This window comes from Lathyrus oleraceus, chromosome 6, assembly GCF_024323335.1.
Source record: "Lathyrus oleraceus cultivar Zhongwan6 chromosome 6, CAAS_Psat_ZW6_1.0, whole genome shotgun sequence".
In the NCBI taxonomy this organism is placed as follows: Eukaryota; Viridiplantae; Streptophyta; class Magnoliopsida; order Fabales; family Fabaceae; genus Lathyrus; species Lathyrus oleraceus.
The window spans coordinates 489,574,612-489,582,949 of record NC_066584.1 but is presented as its reverse complement, the minus strand read 5'-3'; the positions used below and the strand labels follow the sequence as shown (position 1 = coordinate 489,582,949).

The 8,338-nt window shown below is 38.6% G+C and overlaps 1 non-coding gene across 1 annotated transcript; it reads left to right on the top strand.

Moving 5' to 3' along the window:
- Positions 1-3,177: 3,177 nt before the first annotated feature.
- Positions 3,178-3,281, top strand: LOC127099379 (small nucleolar RNA R71). Its single transcript, XR_007793886.1, has one exon. It is a non-coding gene; the product is annotated as a small nucleolar RNA R71 (small nucleolar RNA).
- The last annotated feature ends 5,057 nt before the right edge of the window (positions 3,282-8,338 follow it).

The window sequence follows — 8,338 nt, the reverse complement described above, 5'->3', positions numbered from 1 at the left end:
CGAGGATCGAATTCTGACCTGGTTTGAAGTGCAGCTTTGGATTTGAGGTTTTCTGGCTTTATCTTGTCGAAACAGATGCTCATTAATTGTTAGGAAGATGAATGAATAAAGAATCGAAGCTGAAATGTCTTGGATCTTGCTCAAATGTGCAACTGCCATTGAAGAAGCTTGATCTAACTGTCCAAGAAACAGCTTCGCAGTGGTGAATTCCTGCTTGCAGAAGGTCCAGTGATGCTTGTAGATGATAGATCAATGAAGAACAATGCAAGTTCTTTGGAAAATTTGCAGAAAAAATCAAGAGAAAAAGTTGAGAGAATTGGTGATTTTTTGATCTAGATCTGAGATCAATGAATGTTAATTATGAATTCAGTTAGGATTAGGAATATATAGGTGCTGTTAATCAACTTTGTTAATCAAGGTTAAGCCAAAAATGCAAAATTAAGAAAAATGCAAGTGTATGTCCAATTGATCAAACACCCCTCATGTGCATGAAACCCTTGCTACAGTGCACGAATTTCTGTCCAAACACACTCCAAATGTGGTTTTAGACCAAATTCAAGTGGTGGGAAATGTGGAAAATGCATAGTTTTCAAATTGATTTTTTTCCCTCCCTTTTTCAAATTCAAGTCACATGAAAAATGCCATTTTTGTGTGATGAGTTTTGATGAAATGAAATGAATGATTTGGATAGAGCATGTCAAAAGGAGATTGTAGGAAAAAACCCCACTCAATTTGGCCAATTGGTGTGAAAGTTATCCAAGTTTGAAGTTCAAAATTCCTTGACAATGATTTGATCATAACTTGCCAACCACACATGAGAAATGGATGTTCTTGGACTTTTTGGAAAGGTGAGAGAAAGATCTTCAACTTTCATGTTGGACAAAATTCCATTTGAAGCTTGTATGATGATGTAAGTTTGAGGAGAAGACCTTTCCATTCTTGGCAGTTTGAAATTACAGGTCACTTACTATTTTTGGAAACTTTTCATCTGACCTCAAATTCTTCAATGTTGATCTTTGACATGTCAAATGAGACTTGTATGGACATGAATGAGACCTCTCTAACCATCTCTCACCTTTAAATCCATGATTTCATGCACAGTTGACCATAATTGACTTTCTAGGGTTTCAGATGAAATTCAGCTTGATTGTTGAGCTTTGATCATCCAACCTTTGGCCAATCCACTTCAAAATGATCCCTAGGTCATATGAACTTGTTGAACCAAACTTAGGGCTTTGCTTCAATGAAAAATGCACTTGCTTGCTTGCTTGACTAGATCTCTTGACTAGTTGACCTAATCTTGTCTGATGACTTGTACTTGGGCAAATGGACAATGCAATGCTATGCAGTGGACAATGTTATGTTAATGACCTAATGATGAAAATGGATGTGCAAAATGGGAGGTGCAAATTTGAGGTGCTACACATGGCATAGGATCTGGAGTAAGGGATAAACATTCGTAAAGGTTATCATCGATCTAAGGTTTCTTAAAGTCATCATCTTCCCTTATGAGAGTCGATGGTAACTTAATTGTTTTTATAATTTCTTTTTGTTCTAATTCTCTAACACATCCATCAATGATATCGAAGGCATAACACGAGTCTCCCATCACAGGTGCCATAAGAAATTTCGAAAGTATAAATTCTATTTTCTCGTCAGCTACCTCAAATGTCAACTTTCCTTTCTTGACATCTATTATGGCTCCTGCAGTCGATAAGAATGGTCTACCTAGAAGGATTGGTATATCATTGTCCTCTTTGATGTCCATGATAACAAAATCAGCAGGGATAAATAACTGACCTATCCTAACAGGAACATCTTCTAAAATGCCTATCGGATATTTAACAGATCTATCGGCTAACTGAAGTGACATCTTAGTGGGCTGTAATTCTCCTAAGTTTAACCTCTCACAAACTGCTTAAGGCATTAGGCTCACAGTAGCTCCTAAGTCTAGAAAATATTTTTCGATGAAATAATTACCCAAAAGGCAAGGAATGGAGAAATTTCCAGGATCTTTATCTTTCTTAGCTAATTTGTCCTCGGAAATTACATTACATTCCAAAGGCTTCGGATCGTCAAGTCTACGTTTGTTGGTCAGGATGTTTTTGGGAAACTTTGCATAAGAAGGTATTTGGGTGATGGCTTTTGTGAAAGGGATTTCTACATGAAGGTATTTGGGTGAGTCTTTGCGGATATGGTATAGGTGGTTTATATGGAGGGGGTGGTAAGTAAGTTTTATCTTTAGGTTCTTCTCCTTTTTCTCGACCTTCCTGGTTTTCATTCCTTAGAAGTTTGGTACATTCCTTAGAAGATTCGGGTTCACTCAATATAGGGTTTGGTGGCTCATCATAAGCGTTCCCACTTTGTAGGGTAATTGCATTGGCTTGTCCTCTCGGATTTTGTTGAGGTTGTCCAGGGAATTGTCCTCTAGGTGTAGTCTGAGGGGCTTGGTTTAAAGCTACCTAAGAGATCTGGGTTTCAAGCATCTTAGTATGAGTAACTATTTGGTCAACCTTGGTTCCTAACTGAATAATCAATTCGTTAACATGAATGTTTTGGTTCATGAACTCCTTGTTTTGTTGGGTTTGGGCGGTGATAAAATTTTCCATAATTTTCTCAAGGCTCGGCTTTGATGGTACAGGTTGCATAGGTTGATTTGATCTAGGGGCTTGATAACTAGGTCTCCGAGGTGCATTATTTTGAATAGGGTTATTGTTTTTATAGGAGAAGTTCGGATGATTCCTCCATCCAGGGTTATAGCTATTCGAGTATGGGTTCCCTTGGGTGTAGTTCACTTGCTCAGAGTGGGTTTCGTTTAATAGACTGCATTCTGCGGATTGGTGTCCTTTGGTTCCACATATCTCACAATCCGACGAAACTGCGGCTATAGTATTCGGGTTTATGCATATATGCTTGACCATAAGAGCTAATGCGTCCATTTTAGCTTGCATCATGTCTATAGAGCTTAGTTCATGCACTCCTCCTTGGGCTTCCTTCTTCTCAACTGTCGCTCGTTCGACTCCCCATGATTGATGGTTTTGAGCCATATCTTCGATGAGGGCATTAGCTTCAGGATAAGGTTTGTTCATCAGAGCACCGCCTGCGGCAGCGTCGATGGTCATCTTTGTGTTGTAATGAAGTCCATTATAGAAGGTTTGAATGATTAACCAATTTTATAAGCGATGTGGGCATGCTCGTAACAACTCTTTATATCTCTCCCAAGCTTCGAACAACGATTCTCCTTGGTTTTGGGTAAATCTAGTTATATGGTTTCGAAGAACGGAGGTTTTACTCGGGGGAAAATATCTAGCAAGAAAAACTCTTCTAAGGTTATCCCAAGTCGTAATGGAATTGGGTGGAAGGGAATCTAACCATGATAGGGCTTTATCTCTGAGGGAAAAAGGAAATAATCTTAAACGTATTTCCTCAGGAGAAGCTCTATTGGTTTTAAAAGTGTCTGCTAATTGTCTTTGTTGCACTAGTTGAAACAGGGATGGTTTAAGTTCAAAATTATTAGCTGGGATGGTTGGGTTTACTATACTAGAACTAGGTTCTTCATTAGATGGTTGAGCGAAATCCTTAAGAGGTCTTTGGTTTTGATCTTCGGCCATAGCTCTCTTAATTCTATGAAAGAATAAACGTGCGCGAGCGTAACGTTCAGGTTCCGCCAGAGGGTATACTAAGCTTAAACTTCCGGTGCTGCGAGTTCTTCGCATTGACCAGCGGGAAATAGCCTAAGTCTAAACGATATAACAACAGGGAAATGAAATTTGACGAAATTGGTCCCCGGCAACGGCGCCAAAAACTTGATGCGGTGTTTCGCAAGTATACGAACACGTCAGAGTAATATAAAAGATTATCGAATCCACATAGACCAAGTGTCAATCTATCGTTATCTGTCGTTATGGTGTTTATCAAAGGCAATCAAAATAAGTGTTTTTGGAGTGTGCAATGAAAAGTAAAGTGTTGAATTAATAAAGACAAGGTCGAATTTAATTCACATAATCAATTGATAATCCAAGTACTTGCTAATAGAATTACTTATGGGCAATGTTTCCTACTTTGAAAAGAAGTAATTTAACAGGAACTGTCGCTTTCGCATATTCAGAACCGAGTCGTACTCCCTAATCAAACCCTCTTATTGTCACTTATAAAAAGGCGCGCATTGCGTTAGAGTAGTAAACCTATTTTTAAGAAATATAGTATCTTGACTAAGTTGAAAAGTATTATAACCTGGATTTCATAACCAAAAGAGGTTCTTACGAACTAGACTCTTAAACTTATAAATGCGTCCGAAAATAGTTTTAAAATCTCTTTTCTTCTTAATGTTAAAATCTCCTAATGAACTAAACAAAGCATTTTCGCTGTTTTTTAAATAGTTAAAAACAATTAAGTTTAAAAAGACGTTGGACGGCTTTCGATCTTACCCAACGGAATTGAAGTGCGGGAAAACTTAAGTTGAAAGTTAAAATAGCCCTTAAGTGCTTCTACGAACAATTGTACGGATTATCGGTTCATTTACGATTCTTACATTCTAACCTTATAGATTTAGTTAGACATGGTAAAGTAAAAGTGCATTAATTTAAATAAAAGTAGTGCGAGTGCGGAAAGTAAATTAAAGTAGTGCGAGTGCGAGAAATAAATAAAAGTAGTGCGAGTGCGAGGAAATAAATAAAAGTAGTGCGAGTGCGGAAAATAAATACTTTAAAGCAAGTCCGAGGAAATAAATAATTTAAAGCGAGTGCGAGGAAATAAATAATTTAAAGCGAGTGCGAGGAAATAAATAATTTAAAGCGAGTGCGAGGAAAATAAATAAAGTAAAGCGAGTGCGGGAAAATAAATAAAGTAAAGCGAGTGCGGGAAAATAAATAAGATAAAGACAAGTAATAAAAACCTGCTCCAATCGGAGGGTTGAATAAATTGCAAAGCGGAAATGAAAATGGCGGTAGGATTAACTTCCTTCCAAAGTGCTCCAACCTCGATTACAGACTCTATCACAGACTCGACTACACAATTGTGGTAACACTCCAATGCGAAGCGATTACCACTTTATAATACTGAATATATGCCTAAGTGAAACAAAGTTGCTCTGAGTTTGCCTCTGCTCTAAGTTTGGATGATTGTAAAATTGATTTTGAGTTTCTATTTATAAGCAAGTAAAAAGATGGAAATGACAAGGATGCCCTTCAACTTGAAAATGGGAGGGAAAAACTTTCCTCTTGTGGCGCCCGCCACAAGGCCATGGCGTCCGCCACAAGCACAAAATGAGGCGCCTTAGTGGAAGTATTGGGGAACGTGGAAGTTAAGGGAAGTTGAGCTTGGACACGTCATGGCAGGGTCTATGGCGCCAGCCATGGGGTAGGCCACAAGTACAAAATGCTGAATTTTAGGGTTTTTAGCTCTTTTTCACTCCTTTTCTCGATCGGGGCTCCGATTAAAGTAAAAACTTGAAAACAAAGGAAAACATATCAATAACACAACAAAATGATAATAAAACAACAAGAATGCATGTCGAATCGAAGTCGAAAATACGGTAAATTTCAGTGTTATCAGTGACTCACTTTGGGTTCTGCTTGGTATCTAGCATACACACCAACTGCATAGGCAATATCAGGTCTACTGGCAGTTAGATATAGTAGGCTACCTATCATGCTTCTATACAAGCATTGATCAACACTAGAACCTCCTTCATCTTTAGTTAATTTTAAATGAGTAGGTGAAGGAGTTCTTTTGTGACTAGCATTATCTATACCAAACTTCTTAACTATGTTCTTGGCATATTTGCTTTGGGAGAGAAACATAGAATCCTCCATTTGGTTAACTTGCAGTCCAAGAAAATAAGTCAATTCCCCAACCAGACTCATTTCAAATTCAGATTGCATCTGGTTAACAAAATGTTTCACCATTTTATCTGACATTCCACCAAAAACAATATCATCCACATAAATTTGGGCAATCATGATTTTGCCATCTTCATCCTTCACAAACAAGGTCTTATATATCCCTCCTTTTCTGTACCCATTAGAGGTCAGAAATTCAGTCAACCTCTCATACCAAGCTTTAGGAGCTTGCTTCAACCCATACAAAGCTTTCCTCAACTTGTACACATGTTTTGGCAGGTTAGGATCACAGAACGCTTTAGGTTGTTCCACATAGACTTCTTCATTCAAGTATCCATTTAAAAAGGCACTCTTCACATCCATTTGGAACAATTGGAACATCATAATGCAGGCAACCCCTAACAGTAATCTTATTGATTCAAGTCTTGCAACTTGTGCAAAAGTCTCATCAAAATCAACCCCTTCAACTTTAGTATATCCTTGTGCCACTAGTCTTGCTTTATTCCTAGTGATTACTCCTTTCTCATCAGACTTGTTCTTGTAGATCCAATTGGTACCAATGATGTTAGTCCCTTCAGGTCGTGGAACTAACTCCCAAACTTCATTCCTTTTAAACTGCTCCAGTTCATCTTGCATGGCATTGATCCAATATTCATCAGTCAGGGCTTCTTTCACATTTTTTGGTTCAACCTTGGATACAAAACAGGAATTTGAGCTATTCTCCCTTGATCTGGTAGTCACACCATTTTTGGGATCCCCTATGATAAGATCCTTAGGGTGGTCTTTCTGAATTCTGATAGAAGGCACCTTGTTGGATGCATCTACCTCAAATTCAGGAGGAGTATCCTGAACACCTTCAGTCTTGACTGGTATGTCTTTTGAAGTCTCAAGGAATGTTCCAACATCCTCTATGGCATTGGATCCTTCATCTTTATCATCAACAATCACATTTATGGATTCCATCAGGACATTGGTTCTGGAGTTGAAAACTCTATAAGCTCTGTTGTTAGTAGAGTATCCTAGGAATATACCCTCTTCACTTTTGGGGTCCATTTTCCTTCTCTGTTCACGATCTGTAAGAATGTAACATTTGCTTCCAAAGATATGAAAGTACTTCATAGTAGGTTTTCTGCCTTTCCATTTTTCATACAGAGTGGAAGAGGTTCCTTTTCTCAAGGTAACTCTATTGTGAACATAACAAGTTGTATTCATAGCTTCAGCCCAAAAGTGCATAGGAAGCTTCTTTTCATGAATCATAGCTCTAGCAGATTCTTGAATAATTATGTTTTTCCTTTCAACTATCCCATTTTACTGAGGAGTAGTAGGTGAGGAAAACTCATGACTTATCCCTTGAGATGAGCAGAACTCGTCAAACTTGGAATTTTTAAACTCCGTCCCATGGTCACTCCTAATTCGGATAACACAACTATCCTTTTCCCTTTGGAGTCTGATGCACAGATCTTTGAAGACATCAAATGCATCTGATTTTTCTCTGATAAAGCTTATCCATGTGTATTTGGAATGGTCATCAACAACCACATAAGCATATCTCTTCCCACCCAGACTTTCGACCTGCATAGGTCCCATTAAGTCCATGTGCAAAAGTTCCAGAGTTTTGGATGTTGTAGGATGTCCCAGCTTAGGATGTGACATCTTGGTTTGCTTGCGAACCTAGCATTCTCCATAGACTCTTCCTTCATCAATAAGCAACTTTGGGATTCCTCTAACTGCTTCCTTGGATATGATCTTTTTCATTCCTCTTAAATGAAGATGTCCAAGACGTCTATGCCACAACTTCACTTCCTGTTCTTCCTTGGCTGAGGAGCAAATTGAGGAGTAGTTTGAGACTTTAGGTTCCCATAGATAGCAGTTATCTTTAGATCTGGATCCTCTCATCACTTCCTGATTATCTCCATTCGTCACAACACATAATTCCTTAGTGAATTGAACATAGAAACCTTGATCACACAACTGGCTTATGCTGATGAGATTAGCAGTTAGTCCTTTTACTAACAACACATTATTCAGTTCTGGAACTCCAGAACTGTCCAGCTTACCAACACCTTTGATTTTTCCTTTAGCACCATCACCAAAGGTCACATAACTGGTAGTATGAGGTTGTATATCCACCAATAAGTTCTCCATACCCGTCATATGTCTTGAGCAGCCACTATCAAAGTACCAGTCTTCTCCGGTAGGTGCCCTTAGAGCTGTGTGAGCTAATCTAGAAACCCATTGTTGTTTCTTTGTGGGGGCATTATGCTTAGATGCCTTCTGTTTAGGTCGGATTTGAGGAGTCTGGTTAGGGTAACCATGCAACCTGTAACAGAAGGGTTTCATGTGACCGAATCTTCCACAGTAGTGACATCTCCATCTTTGAAATTTCTTCTTCTGATGGTTAATCCTCCTGTTTCCCCGATGTTGTGACATTGGCTGTGGCTTCTGCTTGATTTTCTGAACTTCAGCCTTTGAGCTTTTGTGTTCAGTTGAGGATTTCT